This window comes from Lynx canadensis, chromosome B4 (genome assembly GCF_007474595.2).
Source record: "Lynx canadensis isolate LIC74 chromosome B4, mLynCan4.pri.v2, whole genome shotgun sequence".
Taxonomy (NCBI): Eukaryota; Metazoa; Chordata; class Mammalia; order Carnivora; family Felidae; genus Lynx; species Lynx canadensis.
The window spans coordinates 64,141,524-64,152,612 of NC_044309.1; positions in this window are offsets into that span (position 1 = coordinate 64,141,524).

Below are 11,089 nucleotides of genomic sequence, written 5' to 3' on the forward strand. Positions count from 1 at the left end.
ACTGATCATTGTTTGCATAAAAGGAGACTACCCAAAGGCCAGAATAAACCACCCAATGTAGATTATTTTTCGCTTTTTTTTTTTTAATTTTTTTTTCAACGTTTTTTATTTATTTTTGGGACAGAGAGAGACAGAGCATGAACGGGGGAGGGGCAGAGAGAGAGGGAGACACAGAATCGGAAACAGGCTCCAGGCTCCGAGCCATCAGCCCAGAGCCTGACGCGGGGCTCGAACTCACGGAGCGCGAGATCATTCCCAATGTAGATTATAAGAAACAATGCTCAGTGCTCAAAGGGAATAGTACTTTTTCTGAGTCATGATGGGACCTTGGAGAGAATACTCAGAATGATTATGCCTTAATAGTGGAGAATTAAGTAGCCCTGGACTGAGCAATGCCTTGGATCTACCTAACAAATCATAAAAGCAAGACCTGAGAGGCACAGTTTTCAAGTGATTTCTAACTGCATCCTGGAACAAAACTTAAGAATATTTATAGGAATATAAAAATATCCAGTACCCAGCAGAATAACATTAACAATGTCTGGCATTCAATCAAAGATTACTAGGCATGCAAAGAAACAGGAACACAATCCTTAATGAGGAGGATAATCACTTGAAACCAATCCAGAGGTAACAGATGTTACAATGATCAGAAGGCATTAAAATGGGTTATTGTAACTATATTCCATATGTTTAAAAAAATACAGATGTGAAGGATGAAAAAAAAGACCAAAATAGAACTTCTGAAGACGGAAACTATGAGATGAAAAACACACTGGCTGGGAATAATGGCAGGTTAGACATTGCAGAAAAAAGACTAAGGAACTTTAAGCTTAATAGAAATTATCTGAAATAAAACATAGGGGTGGGGGACAAGACTGAGAAAAAGTGAAGGGAGAGTAAGTGAACCATGGGCAACTTTACACAGCCTGATACAGTGTACTTGTAGTCCCTGAAGGGTAGAAGAAAGGGGTGAGAGACAGAAAAGAGTTTTTGAAGAAATAGCCAAAAAAATTCGAAAGTGATGGAAACAATAAATCTGTAAATCTAAAAATTTTAGTAAGCTCCAAGCACAAACACTAAGAAAGTTACACAGAAGCATATCGTAATTACATTGCTCAAAATCCATGATAAAAGAACATCTTAAAAGCAACCAGAGGTGGAGCTCCTGGGTGGCTTGGTTGAGCATCCAAATTTGTCTCAGGTCACAATCTTGCAGTTTGTGAGTTTGAGCCCCACATTGGGCTCTGTGCTGACAGCTTGGAGCCTGGAGCCTGCTTTGGATTCTGTGTCTCCCTCTCTCTCTGCCCTCCCCCATTTGTTCTCTGTTTCTCTGTCTCTCTCTCTCTCTCTCTCTCTCTCTCTCAAAAATAAATAAACATTAAATTAAAAAAATTTTTTTTAATGTTTATTTATTTTTGAGAGAGAGAGAGAGAGAGAGAGAGACAGAGCATGAATGGGGGGAGGGTCAGAGAGAGAAGGAGACACAGAATCTGGAACAGGCTCCAGGCTCTGAGCTGTCAGCACAGAGCCCGATGCAGAGCTCCAACTGAGGGACTGTGAGATCATGACCTGAGCCGAATTTGGACACTTAACCAACTGAGCCACCCAGGCGCCCCAAACATTAAATTTTTTAAAAAAATATATTAAAAGAAATAAAAGCAACCAGAGGTAAAAGATACCATACATGTAGAGGTCTTTGACAGCAGATTTCATCTGAAGCAATGCAAGTGAGAAAACAAAGGAACAACATTTTTAAAGAACTCAAAAAAAAAAAAAAAAAAAAGAAAGAACAAAAAGAAAATGATAAACCTAGAATTCTATATCATCAAAAATATCTTTCAAAAATAAAGGTGAAATAAAAACATTTTAGACATTTTCAGTTTCAGACACTCAAAAGCAAAAAGAATTTATCACCGGTGGATGGGCTTCCAGGTATCCATTTGATTGGGCACAGATGATTTGATCACAAATAGGCAGACCTTGGGGCGCCTGGGTGGCTCAGTCGGTTAAGCGTCCAACTTCAGCTCAGGTCATGATCTCATAGTCTGTGGGTTCGAGCCCCGCATCAGACTCTGTGCTGACAGCTCAGAGCCTGGAGCCTGCTTCAGATTCTATGTCTCCCTCTCTCTCTCCCCCTCCCCTGCTCATGCTCTGTCTCTCTCTGTCACAAAAATAAATAAAAATATTTAAAAAAAAATACAAATAGGCAGACCTTACCTGGGCCCATCAGAATATTCTTCTAGGACTAATATTACCCTGTATGTTAAGTAACTGGAAATTTAAATAAAAACTTAAAAAATATTTTTCTAGGAATGTGGAACTTGAACTAAGAGAATCATGTTAATATGTGAAAATGGGGCTGATGTGCAGTAGCCCAGGGGAGGTTGTGAGCACAGAAGGAATAGTTAATGAAATAACTATTAATGAATAACAGAGGTGACAAGCAGACATTCCCATGATTCTTGGTGGTCTTCCAATTTTCAGTTCTAGTCTTTCTTGCGAGTGAATTTGGATTCTGCATTTGAATTCTGTGAGAAACCATTCTATCTTTAGAATAAATTTACCTCTTTTTAACATACTTGTCACCAAAATCCAAAATTTTTTTGTTTATTTTAGCATAAATACACTGGGGTTGTCACATCTAGACATAAGAACAGAAAGAATAGTCACTTGTGAGGATTTAGCATTTTTAGGCCAGTCATCTTTAGGATACCATGGTCTTTTGAGCTTTAAGACCTTGGATTTCTGTTGAGTCATGGGAGAAAAAGATGCTACAGCTTTTAAAGTTTTCTTTTTCACTATATAGAGTGCCCAACCAGCCAGAAATTGTTGAAAAAATGAGGAAAACGGCAGCAAGTGCTTTGCAATATTGGTGTAAGAGTCCAGGAGAAATTAGAGTTTTCTATTTGTACTATTTGCTCTTCTAGCATCCTTCACAAGATGCCCCTAAGCCCTGGTTGTTACTAATAGAATCTTTGACTTTTGCTTTTTCATTAGTCCTTAGTCTTTTTTTAAAAAAAGTTTTTATTTTAGGGGCACCTGGGTGGCTTGAGTCGGTTGAGCGTCTGACTTCAGTTCAGGTCATGATCTCACTGTCTGTGAGTTCAAGCGACAGCTCAGAGCCTGGAGCCTGTTTCCGATTCTGTGTCTCCCCCTCTCTCTCTGCCCCCCACCCCCACTCATGCTCTGTCTCTCTTCTCCTCTCTCTCAAAAATAAACAAACATTAAAAAAGAAAAAGTATCAATGTGGTATATGCCAGCCTCTGAGTCTATACCAAACGATTGTTTTAAACAAGTTTTGGTTTCCATGTGTCCGTATTTCTATTCTAGTCATTAGGTATTAGGTTTTATTTTCTTTTATTTAATTCAACAGGATAATAAGCATGCTTTTGACCACACGTTTTGCTGGTAAATTGACTAGACTTCAACTTAGAATCTTAGAAAATTTAAATCTTTAAACAGTCCCTCTTTTTATAATCTTTAATATTCTTGTTTCTAACAGTGTATCCTGTGATTTTTTGTATTTTTCTTCCCTTTTGGATGATGCGACAGTGTTAAAGTCTTTTATGAAGGTTCTGGTGATTCTAAATATCGTTTGGGGGTGTTTTGACCTACTTAGAATGGCTCTTTGTGCTATAGAGTGTGTTTATCCCCAGGGTAACTCTGCTACAGAATTTCCTCGTGTGAATGCATTGAAACTTCCCACTTGCCAGATCTTTTATTACATGAACACAATGAAGCAGCATGTGGCCAAAAAGCAGTGAGGGAGATTGCATTGTTCTTGACTTCCTTGAATTAGACATTTTATTCATCTAGTGTTGTCTACAGATTGTTTAACAGTAACATCGTGAACCAGGGTTTTGCAGCAATAGTTGCTCCCACGTGTGTTAATTCTCAATATGTTTGCTGTGCATTTTGTTTAATAGCACATACTTTCAGATAAAAGTTTACTTTATACTGCAGTTTTTTCAGGTGTATGGCTCTATTAAATGTAACAATGTAATCCTTTTAGATATTTAAAGATGAGCTGTCAGGTCGTTGTATTTAAACTTACAGGATACATTTTCAGTATTTGCATTTATTAATACTCCATATTTGTGGATTTGTGTGAATCTGCATGTCATTTGCTTGATCATTTCAGGGTTGGGTCATTTGCAGTAGACATTTTTACGTAACCATTTCCACTTTTAAAAAATGCAAGTAAATATTTACACAGAAATGAGAAATAATCACTTGAAATAAAAATAAGCAGGTCATGTTCTGTTTGGTTGCTGTCAACACATGAACTTGAGGCCATGTGATGTTTGTTGAAAGTGGACAATTGTGATGAATGTAGTATTTTTATGTACTTTGCCTCTAGGAGGCAGCATGATCTAGTAAAATTTCTGCATCTGAATAAGAAAACAAGTTTCCTTTGTCATTTTCCTTTGTCATTTTAAGAACTTTTCAGTATGAGGGGCGCCTGGGTGGCTCAGTCGGTTAAGCGGCCAACTTCACCTCAGGTCATGATCTCGCACTCTGTGAGTTCGAGCCCCGCGTCGGGCTCTGCGCTCACAGCTCAGAGCCTGGAGCCTGTTTCAGATTCTGTGTCTCCCTCTCTCTCTGCCCCTCCCCCGTTCATGCTCTGTCTCTCTCTGTCTCAAAAATAAATAAATGTTAAAAAAATTTTTTTTTTTTAAAAAGAACTTTTCAGGGGCGCCTGGGTGGCTCAGTCGGTTGGGCGTCCGACTTCGGCTCAGGTCATGATCTCGCGGTCCGTGAGTTCGAGCCCCGCGTCGGGCTCTGTGCTGACAGCTCAGAGCCTGGAGCCTGTTTCAGATTCTGTGTCTCCCTCTCTCTCTGACCTTCCCCCATTCATGCTCTGTCTCTCTCTGTCTCAAAAATGAATAAACGTTAAAAAAAAATTCTTTTAAAAAGAACTTTTCAGTATGAAAACATTTGCCCTCTGATTCATAAAGTTATATTGGGAACAAATAACAGCTGATAGTCACAGACTCCTAGAGAAGGAGATTTTGTGATTGTGTTGTTCTCTTTGTGAGTACTTAAAAAGGAAAAGGAATTATTGTGATTGCTAAAGTAGTCGCCCAACGATTGAGAAAGCAAAGAAATTGATAATTTTAATGGATGGGTACTTTTCCATTTACAGATCATAGTTTTCTCATGTAAATGCTCTGTGAGCATTACTATTATTAATAGTTTGGGACTCATTTCTAGCTGGTGTTTTTGCTAGAATACTATGTTAAGTGTTTAAATATAATTTGAATTAAATCATTGGCAAATGTTATAGCTCTCTTATAGCTATTATTAAAAGCTGTCTAAAATTGGCTGAAATTGAAGAGATGCATTATGTCAATATTTTCATTGTAATATACTTTTGAGTGTGATCAAAGTATACTCATGACCTACAACTATTGCTGGCTTCAGGAGAACAGGAATTGTGAATGTCTTGTTGGGGGACAGTTGGAGAGCGGCCATCCTTTATGTATTTTTCTTTTCCTGTTTTCATGGCACCTGAATAAATGCTATTTAGTGACTTGGATGAGAATAGTATAGTAAAAGAATAATGCCCCTCCCCCCCTTCCTGGTTTCCTGGAATTGCTACTTTTAGGAGAATTTATTCTGCTAAACCTCAAAAGGTGGTTCACAAGTCAAAGGAACTGGTGGGAAGATTTATTTATAACCTTATTTATGAGATTGATATTATTTCCATTAATTGAATTTTGTGTCGGTTTCAACCCGAACCTCATAAAGTTTGGGTCCTACTCTTTTGACCTTGAATGTACTTAATCCGGAAGGAATTAACCAAATACTGAAAGAATTGATAAATGTGAAGGAAAATTAGAGTGCCATATATTCTAAAGAGGTCCAGTGCTTTTTCCATAAAAGGATGCGGTCCTTTAAAATGGGTGTCTGAAAATATAATCTGGCATTTTCTCATTTGGATGGTCTGAGATTTCCACCTCTCTTTTTGTATTTGGCACACAAAGGTTTGCAGTCAGCTAATGAGCTGGGTTTCTTTTGGGTTAAATGTTCAATGTTTCTGCATTCAAAGGGTGATATTTGGGACAAAATGGAAATGGGGGAACACGAAGTGGTATAACCTGTTCTGACTTCTGTAATGATTAGGCATTTGCTTGAAGGGATTAAAGCATCTCAAAATCTTCAGATTTTAGAAAGCAAAATGGGGCTTCAATTCTCAACTTTTCATATATTCTACATTATGTCACTAAAAAGTTACTTACAGGAAAACATAATTTCTACCAAGAAAAACAGTGTCTCAAAGTATTCTATTTCAACATTGTCTAGTTTCTTGTTGTTCTTTTAACTAGAAATCAGAGTTATATGAAGGAGAAGCATTGTGAAGCATGTTGTATTTTAGCCTAAGTGTACCTAGGATTTTTTTTGTCCATTAACGTAATTTATGACCGTTAGACCTAAAATAATCATGCCTAAAAGTTGTGTCCTGGTCCTCGTAAGAGGAGGAATTGTAGTAATGAGATTATTTTTCGTACCATTTACAACTGTCCTCATTTTGAAGCAAGTCTATCCAATGCATGCTATAAGTATACATCATAAATATACTGTAGTGTTTGTAGAGTATGGGAGGAAATTTCTAATATCTAATTGCAAGAGTCTTCTGTAAGAAAACATGGCCTGTGCTTGGTTTGTCAAATGTGGAATAAAATGTACTGTTAGAGCATTCAGTGTGCTTCAAGGATGTCTACAGTGGACTGAGCCCTCCAGGGTTGTGTTTTGTGGGGATGTGTTTATGTGTGAGTACATGTACATGTATGTAGGCTGGGCTGTTTCATTAAAAACAGCTTATTAGATACTATTAAAAATACTACATTGGGCACTTGGGTAGCTTAGTCAGTTAAGCGTCCGACTTCGGCTCAGGTCATGATCTCACAGTTTGTTAGTTCGAGCCTTGTGTCGGGCTCTGTGCTGACAGCTCGGAGCCTGGAGCCTGTTTCAGATTCTGTGTCTCCCTCTCTCTCTGCCCCTCCCCTGCTCGTGCTCTATGTCTCTCACTCAAAAATAAATAAGCGTTAAAAAAATAATAAAAATATTGCTACATTTGTGCCCAGAACGGTATGTAGCATATATAGACAGAATGAACATTTCAGTGGAAACAGAGTCCTAGGGCTTAGAGGGACCCTGGAGAGTGGCAGTGCTTCAATCCTCCAGCTCTGCTCTCAGGAGCCAGGGTGAAGAGTTCTGTGTTAAAATTGAATAATTAAATGATTAATAATTAAATTCAATAAGGACAGGGTTGCTTTCCTTTTTGTTAATTAGATGTAATGAGTAGAATTTCTTCATTAAAAAAATTTTAGCGCAGTGTTTCTTTTAACCTTTGTCACTTCTTGCCATTTGTCTGCCTGAGAGTGCTAACTGAATTCACGGTGAAATCTGTATAGATACATATGAATGCAAATTAATGGGAAAAATGCAAATAGCTCACTTTTTTGTGGCCTTGTTTGCTTGTGGCTATGATTTTCTTTCTTCTAATAGGTATAACATGGTTGAATTTTCTGGGGGTAAGAGTCCCCTGTGTGTGTGATAGAACTGAACTTAGCCGGTAAATCAATATTCTATCCACAGGAACATGTTCTGCAAAGAGCGTTGTGAATTTCAAGTGTTCCATAACCCAGACAATGATCATAGCCAGTGATTTGGTCTGCTGTTTGTTCTTACCAGTGAAGCCCAGAGAGATTTAACGACTCCATTAAGGTCAATGAACAAAGATTGGTAGGGTTAGGGCTCTAAAATGTGGCTCTGACTTTATGTTCATTATTCTAGATTTAACAGCAATACTTCACAAGTATAACTGAATTTGGAAGGAGCTTTTCTGTTTTGGAAATATTCATCTATTCGATAATGTAATCTCTATTTTTACAGATAAGGAAACAGGTTTATAGAGTTTGAGGGATTTGCAAAGTTTTCTAAATGACTCATTGGAGGAGAAGCCAGGTCTTGTTCTGGAATTGCTGGTCCTTTCTTCATATAATTGGATATTAGTAGGGGGGGAAATTATCAACAGGAATGATGACACCTTCAAAAATCTCTCCAGTCAACATTTCATTAAAATTACATTTTCAAGGATTTAAATGCAGGAAGAGCTGGGCCAGCTGATAGGCTTTTGAAAGAGATTTGGTTTGTAAATTGTGGTTTTGGGGGGATGTTTGACTCTTGCTATTATAAGGATCACAAACAAAATTCAAAAGTTTTTTTTAAGCCTTTGTCTTAATTTAAAAATTGTATGTCCTTCAACAAAAATAAAGCTTGGAGGAAGCAAGCATGCATTTAAAAATCTAAAAGTCTTTTGAAGGAAAATAGATAGTTTTGAAATAGAGTGTCTCAGATTAGATTGTACAGCTGATTGAATTTAGTGTCTTATTTATTCCTAAAATATTTTCCTGCTGTAATTTTTCTGTTCTTTGAAATTCTCAATTTGATATTTAAAGAAGTTCTTATTTTTGAAAAAAGGTCCAGGTAAAAACTAGATTATTGCTCCTATAGTGTCGGACTATAGATGTTCAGGTTGTTACTGGGACTCAGAAAGACCTAAGGTTGGGTGCGGGTTACTGGACTGTATCCATCGTATGAAAATTCATTCAGCGTGGTGGGTGCACTGTCCTCTGTGAATATTGTGTTTCCATTAAAAATGGGGATAAATAAAACCCCTGTGTAGCAAATACATTTCTTGAATGGCTAATCTTAACTTTAAAAGTTTGCTAGTTGTCATTAGATGGAATCATTATTTTGCAGCTTTGCCAGCTATTTTTTTAACATTTGAAAATTTACCTTTCCACAAAAGTTGCATTGAAAATGTCATAATAATACAGCAGTAAGTGTTGTTTATAACAATTTGACTCAGTGATATAGCAGCTACTGGGAAGAAGTCACAAAATCTTTCCAGGCCAGTTTATGAAGTAAAAATGGACATTGGAATTGGATTTTGAAGGATGAGTAAGAGGTTATTGAACAAGGAATAAGGGAGATTAGTATACTCTGGGTGAAGGAGATAACACCTACCTGACAAAAGGAGCTAAGAAGCATCCCAACCCCAGGCTTTCATAATACTTTGCATAAATCTCCATTAGAGTACTTTTCACATTATGCTGGAATCTTATTTATTTGATTATTGTGCTGGAAATCTGGGCAATGACTGGGTCTTTATCTTCCCCAATGCCTGGCATATAATAGATAGCCAATAAATGCTTGCTGAATGGGTGAAACTATGCAAGACCACGTGCTAGAAACATCTAACAATTTGGTGGGGCTCTAGGATAAGCCTTAGTGTGGGCATTGGTAAGAGGAAAAGCTGTGTATAGATGATATGAAGTTTTGGGGTGATGGGGGAGTTCAGAGCTGATGGCCAAGAAAGAATTCTTGGAAGTGGGCGGTAAGAGCTGCACTGGGGTTGTGAAGAATGACTGGTTATATACCATGGAGTTGGGGGAGGTAAAGTCAAAAAGGAAGTTTTCAAAGAGATTTTCATAGGCTAAAGACTCACAGATTACTAGAGGCCTAGCTGTTGTCAAGCTAAGGTTGTTTTTCCCTCTAGCAAAGCATCAACATTAAGACAGTAAGGAGTTCCTGGACTTTAGGCTATTGATGGGATTGCCTTTTTCTTTTAAACTGGTGAAGACTCTTATCAGTTTAACTATTTGTTTTCTTTGTCCTTTCCTGTTCTTGGGCAGCTGGAAGTGTCCAAGGAATATCACACATAGCACACTCCTGGGAGGGGGGTGCTAACTTGAACTTTGTCCTCAGTGTGCCTTATGCTCCCTTATCAATATCCTTCTCCATGTCATAGAGTTGTATGCAAGGCTAAAGGGTTTGGATTTACCCTGTAAGGAGTTGTTGTGCCATGGAGGATATCTGAGAAGGGAGTGGGTAACATGATCAGACTTATAATTTAGAAAGGTAACAGTTTGAGGCCATGCAGAACATAGACTGGAGGAGGCTGTATTAAAAGTTTAAGGCCAAGTGGGGTGTAAAGTGTGTGTATACTTGGGGATATGTAAGACAATCCAGGTGTTAGGAGAAAATATTCAAACTTCGATTTCTTTTTTAAAAATCTTTACCAGCATTTATAATGTATGCTGAAATGTCATCTTAGTTATTGTATATGTTGATAGTGGCTTCCTTGTCTGAATGTCACATATTCACATCCATGTGGTAGGTAAGGCTTCCTGAAAAGAGAAAGGCAATTCTATGACTTAAAAGGCATTGCAGGGATTTTTTGTTTGTTTGTTTTTTGCTTTTAGTATTTTGCTGAACTTTTTTTTTGTTTTTTTTTTTTGAGAGAGAGAGGCTGGGGTGGTGGGGGGTGGGGGGAGGGAGGGCTTACATGAGAGAGGGGCAGAGAGAAAGAGAGAATCCCAAGAGGGGCAGAGAGAGGGGCTGGAGTTCATCCCAAGCAGGGCTTGTGCTCATGGGATGTGGGACTCAAACTCACGAACTGTGAGATCATGACCTGAGCTGAAGTCAGATGCTTAACGACTGAGCCACCCAGGCATCCTGAACTTTGTAGTTTGCGTGTGGTTGGTTCATTGGATTTACAGAATATATTGTCTAGCTTTAAACTCTCACAGAATGGTGCATGAATGTAAAAATACTCTTAAGGAAACCACAGTTTGAAGATAAGCCTAAAAATAAAACCCAAATAAACAAGTAAATAGTAGAGTTTACATTTCCAGTAGTTCTGAGTCCCATGATGAGGCAAAAACAGTGACTGTTTAACCGGACAGGACAAGCAGGTGACCAAAAAAATAAAATCAGAATTATCACAAAGATTCTCTGAAGTCTGGATGTACATCCAGTGTGAAGTATGAATTTTGACTTAAGCTTTACCATGCTTTGAGATATTAAGTAATATTAAGCCAAGACTGCTTTTCAGGGCTCCTGGGTGGCTCAGTTGGTTAAACATCCGACTTTGGCTTAGGTCACAACCTCACCGGTTGGGAGTTCTGTGCTGATGATGCAGAGCCTGCTTGGGATTCTCTTTCCCTCTCTCTCTGCTCCTCCCCCACTTGTACACACACACACACACACACACACACACACACACACACACACA